The sequence below is a fragment of the Vicia villosa genome, linkage group LG1 (genome assembly GCF_029867415.1).
Source record: "Vicia villosa cultivar HV-30 ecotype Madison, WI linkage group LG1, Vvil1.0, whole genome shotgun sequence".
NCBI lineage: Eukaryota > Viridiplantae > Streptophyta > Magnoliopsida > Fabales > Fabaceae > Vicia > Vicia villosa.
In genome coordinates this window covers 217933996-217941458 of record NC_081180.1, presented here as the reverse complement: position 1 = coordinate 217941458, position 7463 = coordinate 217933996, and positions in this window count along the sequence as shown.

Here is a 7463-nt window from a genome sequence, read left to right as displayed (position 1 = left end):
TGATTGGTATCTATAAGAGAGTTTTCTCTGAGTGTAGTATCTGCGTGACAATTACTTCCGTAATCACCGCTCTACGTCCTAAAAAAGAGGCTTTAAGTGGGGTTAATGTGTTTCTAGGTCCTCCTGGTACAAATCAGTCTCGGAATGCAGTGGCGCAGTTAATCACAACCAGCCAGGCAAATCCCAAAAGTAGACTTGGAAACCAAGATTAGAGGGCCTTCACCGGGAAGACATCCTCCATCCTATCTTATGTTGCACTCAAATCCGGGTATAGGATTTCTCACCACAAGGGGGAATCAAGCCCTTTCCCGATACAGAATAAACAAAATAAACAAATATATATGCAACAAACACATGATATGACACAGAGGTTAGGCAGGACCTCTCTTGTTTGAGGGGGAATTTGGCATCCCTAATTCCTCATTGGGGCTGGACCAGCAACAGGTCAACCATTGGTTTGGATGAAAAACCAAGGTTTTTAACACTTATATCCCCAGCAGAGTCGCCATTTTTCTGTGGTGGTCGTTTTCTTTTACCTCCCCGTTTCACTTGGGAGGACGGCACGCTAGACCCTTCACGCGAAATTTGGAAGGAGAATGCGCCCGTGGCGGGATGAATTTTATTTCAGTTCTTCCTACGATATCACACGAACTTTCTTATTGTCCTACGAGTAGGAAAGGGGAAAAAAGATCTCAACTAAACCCTAGGAGTTTGCTAAGTGTGGGGATTTCACCTAGACTAGAAATTCTGGAGTCCGGGAGGTCGGTTATACATAGGGAAGTGTTTAAACACCCTACATATCTGTAGTACTCTACAGGAACCTTCTCTGTGTCATTGTGATTGTGTTTGCTGCTAATGATTGGGAAAGTTTCTCCTTTGTGTTAGGAGAAGGAATTGATTTGATTTGAAAAGACAGACAGACAGACAGACTGACTATTTTTGGTATTTTATTAGCTCGCTGAGATTCCTTGTGAACCTCATGCCTACATATCCCTAGTGGAAGTCAGAGCTTAATGTAGTTCGGGGAACTAACTAGGGAAAATAATTGTTTTTTTGGTGCCTTGCTTGAAGCTCAAGGTTGAAGCTTGGAATTAAATCTCTGTTTACAGTAAAGAGACATGAAATCATCTCTACAGAGAGGTATTTGTACTATTCTACCACAAACATTTTGAAAGAGTGACAGAATAACTGAATTCATTTCATTCAAGAGGGGGACCTTACTTGTGTGTGTGCAAGTATGCCAGTCAGATGCCTCTTAAATGAAAGAAAGGTGCTCGTCCAAATTAGGGAAAGTGTACAAGTCTGGGGATGTGCCAGAGCATGTCTTTCAGAGTCCTAAATGGGAGACTTTGATTGAAATTGAAATTGAAATGTTTGTTTGTTTGAATGTGGTAGAGTAGTAAAAATATCTCTCTATAGAGATAAGCTATGTCTATCTACTGTATAAAAGATTTGAATTTAGCTGGCTTGTATGAGGCCCAAGCTTGAGGCTTTTTGATTGATTAATTAATATTATTGACTCTGGGAGATGACTCCATTGAGGATTAATTACAGGGTATTTTAGTGTTCTGTACAAAGCCCAGAATTGAGGCTGACTCTATTTGGAGAGTGTTTATTTGATGGATTTTATTTGGTGTTCTGTACAAAGCCCAGAATTGAGGCTGACTCTTTTGAGGGAGACTCTATTTATGTGCCATGTACAAAGCCCAAGGTTGTGGCTGACTCTAGCTATGAAAAACATTATTTTCTGCCTTGTACAAAGCCCAAGGTTGTGGCGGACTCTTAAATAAATGAATTGAGTATGGATGACTATATGGGGAAAGATCCTAAGTGTTAGGAATCTTTGACACATGAAAGTATGGTTTATCTGCCTTGTACAAAGCCCAAGGTTGTGGCTACTGGATGATGAAGAACTCACTGGGGAGACTCTATTATCTGCCTTGTACAATGCCCAAGGTTGAGGCTGACTCTTGACAGGGGAGTTTTATTGTTTGGTGCCTTGTATGAAGCCCAAGGTTGTGGCTACTGTTTTTGTTGGTTTTAGCTCTACTGGAGATTAAAAAGACTGTTTTTCTTTGGAAGCTAACCCTTTCCAGGGATTTTGACTCAGCTGGTGAATTTGTCTATTAAAAGACTGACTTTTATCATGTTTTTGGAGGCTGACCCTTTCCAGGGGTTTTGACTCTTTTGGGGAAATTATCTCCTAAGAGAAATGAATCTTTATTATTGACATTTATTAATTGACTTTGGAGGCTAACCCTTTCCAGGGGTTTTGTTTAAAATGAAGGAATGTGTGGAAGCTAACCCTTTCCAGGGATTTTATTTTAGACAGATGTTGGAGGCTAACCCTTTCCAGGGAATTTATTTTAGACAGATGTTGGAGGCTAACCCTTTCCAGGGAATTTATTTTAGACAGATGTTGGAGGCTAACCCTTTCCAGGGAATTTATTTTAGACAGATGTTGGAGGCTAACCCTTTCCAGGGAATTTATGTTAAATGAATGGCAGAAAGATTATTTAGTGGAGACTTCTTGTTTAAAGCCCAAGATGAAGGCTGACTCAATGCTGAGGATGATCAAACATGGATCCTAGACTCTGCTAAGGAAGATTGATGAAGATAAGGGTGACAGAGACTATCCATGTCTCTCATTCCAAAAGGTGTACTCAATGCAAAATTGAGACAAACTTAACTTGTTTAAAGTCTGGTTTAAATTGGAAGAAACTCACCAGGGTAGGCTAAAAGGAGACTAAAGACCTGTTCCTATGTTTATAAGAAACTTGATGGGTCCTTGTATACAAGCTCAAGAGGAAGCTGGAAATGCTTTTAAGAAGCCTGTGGGTCCTTGTACAAAGCCCAAGAGGAGGCTAATCGAGGGTCATCGAGGGTCCTTGTTATAGCACAAGAGAAAGCTATGTGGTCTTGAACTTATTTTGGCTCTAAGCAAATGGGTAAGAGGTTTCACCGGGAATAATTCCTCTTTGGGTGGATGTGTCCTATTATTTGGATTCTAAGGTTTTTACCAAGATGTTTCACCGGGAATAATTCATCTTGGGGGTTTGAACTACAGATCTCTAATTAGGAAAGAGCCTTCACCGGGAAGACATTCTCAATCCTAGGTCATATTCCTATAATATATATATATAGTTTAACTGTCCTAAGGTTTATACTCAAACGTAGTTCTAAACAAATATATGTACAGTTTATATTTGACAGTAATTTAAATAAAGACTGTAAATTGAAAGCTTGTAAAGCCTAACCTGGATGGAGTGGAGGCCATTGAAGAAGTATGTACAGAGCCTCAACAGTAATTGATGGATAACAGTTGAATATATAGGATAAACAGTTAATGGTTTTTTGAAAACAGAAGAAGTGAAGATGGACAAAGGTCACATAGGTATCTGAAGAGTTTCACCGGGAATAATGCCCTTCAAATACCAGAAGAATGTTTTGAAAACAGAAAGAAGATTTTGAAAATACAGTTTTGAAAACAAGCTAAGAAGAGAAGGTTTTTTGGGACTTACACTCTATTAGAGGCCCAGTACTTTGCAGTACTGGTGTAAAAGCAATTTGACAATGATTTGGAATGATACAAGGTTTTGTTGTTTGAAAACCTTAATCGTCCGTTTAATTAGAGATTGAAAACAGTTTTGAATATTGACAAAAGTCAACTTAATCAAAGTAAAAATAAAGATTTTTACTTAATTAAGACCTAAACAATTAGGGTTTTATCATAAACTTTATTTACAAAATGATTAGGTTAAAACAAAGTGAATATATGTATTTAAAGTATTTAAGAAAACACTTAAAACATACTATTTTAAAGCTAATAAAAAAATATATGAAATAAATAATATTTTTATGATTTTTTTATTTATTCACAAAATAGGTATATTAAATGATAAGTGTGTGAAAAATGAAGTGAAAATAAATTAATTTGATAGGCTAAATAAATATGTGAAGTTTTGTGAAAAAATGAAAGAAATTGTGTGTAAAAAATAGTTTTGGCCCTTGGAGGGTTTGAACCCACGCCCTCTAGGCCCACACTCAAAACAAACACCACTGAGCCAACGCGCGTGTGGTGATAGTGACTTGCCTTCATTTGGTTATGTTTCAAAACAAGTTGCAAATCCTTGAAAAATAAAAGAATCAAAAAGTCTGGGGCGAGGGGGATTCGAACCCCAGACTTGAGGCATGATGATACTAAGGGCGTATGGGAGGCCACTAGGGCAAGTTTGTTCAGTCGTTAAGGGAATGCCTATCATTAAAAATAAAACAAACTTTGCTCAGAGATTTGAAAAATGGCGCCACCCTCCATCTTCGTCTTCAACCTCAAGCTCCATCAATTCAAATTTCTGAACTCTCTCAACTCTCAACCATTTGCAATGATGTAAACATGAAACTTGCTCTAAATTTACTCACGATTCTAAATATGTAACTAACATGAATTAATATTAACTACATCTAACTAATTTACCAGAAATCGTGAAGAACCCTAAAATTTCAAAATCAAATTAAATGACTATACTGCAAGATAAATGGATGATGATAGAGGGTTTTCAATCCTCTGATGATGCTGAACAAGATAGAATCGAGCTATTTCACAAAGAGTACTTAAATTAGAGAAGTGAGGTTCAGGAACTTACCTCTGAAAATGGAGGTCGTGAGGATGATTGAGAGCACCTGGGCTTGAATGAATGATCTCAATAGCTTCCCTGAGACTCAATGATGCTAACTGAATGCTTGTTGGAGCTTGAATCCTCCTGAATTGCTCTATGGTCCTCCCTCGATTTCAGCTTCAAGTGAACATGGAGGGTGTTGATTCTTGAGTTACAGATGAGCTGCAGCCATCTGGTTAGCTTCACTATGACCTGAGGAACGTGCCTGGATGATTGGCTTGGCTCAGAACCTCCTGAATTACTCCATGGACCTCCAACTGCAAATGCTCCAAAGTGAGAGCAACAATGGTGTTCCTCCACTTACAGAAGTGATCCAGGTGCTTGGATCACCTCAAATGACCTCCCTTGAGATGTTAGAATGCTTACTTTCCAAAGATGAGCTCTGGTTTGAAGAAAACGATTCTTCTTGCCAAAGAACTTTGAAAAACAATAAGCATGAGAAGAGAAAGAGAAAGCAAGGAATTGAGTTGCTTTGGTGTGGTTTCTGAATGAGAATGAGGCCTCTATTTATAGGGAATTGGTTCAGAGTAATTGATCATAGTAAGCTTGCTTAATGAGGTGAGTTTGGTTTCTTAGCCATGAAGAAAGTTTGAAAATATCCCAAATGCAATGATGCATTTTCGGGCTAGCTTCCCCAACCATTGATCTTGCATGATCTTAGGGAACATTTCTGATTCAGAGGAGAGTTCTAATTGGCTTAGAGCAAGATTCCTTGATGATTCACCATTTGCCATAAATTCAAAAATGCAATCATTACATAATCACATGCCTTTGTTTTTGGGAATCTTCTCTAATCCTTATGCAATGATGAATTTGAATGTATGGCATGTCTTCAGATGTATTAGAGGTCGTGTAGCATCATTTAGTGAAGCAAAATGCACAAAATTGCAAAGTTTCAAATTGTACATGACCTATAATTTCACTTCATGAGGCCAACTTTGAACAAGCATAACTCCTAGCTCAAATTGAATTTGGAGAAGGTTGAACACAATTTGGAAAGCCCTAAACATCTACTTCAAATCATTAGTTTATGTCTTCTTCAGAATCATTTGGGAAATTTGTGAAAAATGAGCCCAAAGTTGGATGAAAACTAGGTTAAAACACTTAGAAAAATTTCTAAGTGTTTATGACCTAAACTTCAAAATTTCCAAAACTTCATAAATGGTTGATCTTTTGAAAAAAGTTCCTTTGTAAGATGTTGTTTTATTTTGCAAGATCTACAACTTTCATGTTGGAAGTTTTTTGAGTTGTGTAGGTGAAATTTTGAGTTCTCACCATGCCTTCAAAAACCCTAATTCCCGACTTTTCGCTCCTTGATGAATTTCTTTGAATTTCTTTGGTCAAATGACTTTGACATCCATATATTGATGATATTGATCTTTGAAAGTCATTTTTTGACCAAAAACCTTAAAAGTCAATGATGATCCTTCACAGTTGACTTTTTCCTGACAAAGTGAATTTTTGGGCTTTTGTGTAGAAACAAGATCTTTTCCTCAAATGAATGATGTAAATGGATTATATTGAGGTAGTAGAGATTCTTGAATCATGTCTTGAGTTTTGGATTCATGCCCTGATTAAAAGTCAACTATCTTGGTGAATTAGGTCAAAACCCTAATTTGTCGACCATGTGAAAATAATGACTGTAGACTTTGAATTGAAGTGTGATGTCCAGTAGATCTTGTAATATGAGTTATTTGAAGATGATTGATGTCTTTGAATGGTTCCCTGAGGCTTTTTAGGGTTTCCCAAAAGTGATCCCTGATTTTAGTCCTTGATAGGCTCAAAACCCTAGTCTTGTGACCTGAGTAAACCTGTACTCATATGACTGGATGTCTAATCAATCATAGATGAGAAAAGTGAAGTCTTTGAGCCTCATGATTGTATTAGGGACTAATCCTTGTATTGATTGATCCTTTGCCTGAGCTTTCTTGTCTTTGAGCATCCTCGATTGGATACCAGATGGAGAAGTGACTGCTCTGGGAACTTGTCTTGACCTGATGAAAAATCCTGAAGATATGCCATCTCAGGGGGGTCAAAAATTAGGGTATGACAACACCTCTCATTCTCAAGGTTCTACTTCACATCCCGAGTCACCTCTTCCTGGAGTTTCCTGTTCCATAGTCGTCGCTTGTCAACGGAGATAGAAAGAATATGAGAGATAAGCAGACGAGATCCCCATGCCCTTATGTCAAATTGCTTCCCTGCTTGTTGGAATTTCAATTGATTAAGATTCGTGCTTTGGGTGTTTCTCACCACATATAGTTCTCCTGATTTCGATGACAATATGCGATGTTTTCCATGTTGGGGCACCTGATCATAATGTCAAAGCCTTACAAGGTGTTGAGGTACAAAGAGTCCAAGACTTGCTCGATACAAAGATGTTTGAGTTTATTCATAATGGTCTACTGGTCAATCCCATTTCATCTGTTGCAAGTAGAATGTTTGTTCTTCCTTAAGGAAGTAACTCATGAGAATCACTTGCAATTGATACTGCCAGAGGTTTCCTTCACAACAACTCTTGTGTGTTCCAAGTAACGAATTTGATGACCAAGCGACAAAGGTTATTGTTGTTCGCTGATAGTAATACAAGTTTCCTCGATTCATGATGGTGTTTTCTATTTCAGCGGCTATATTTAGGGCTCCCGACCGAGGGATAAGCAAGATTCCGAGTTCTTGAGTTCGCATCATTGGTAGCTCAAATCCCTAAAGCATTCACAAACTCTAGTCGCTGTTTTGAGGGCTCCCGACCGAGGGATAAGCAAGACTCTGTGTTCTTGAGTTTGCATC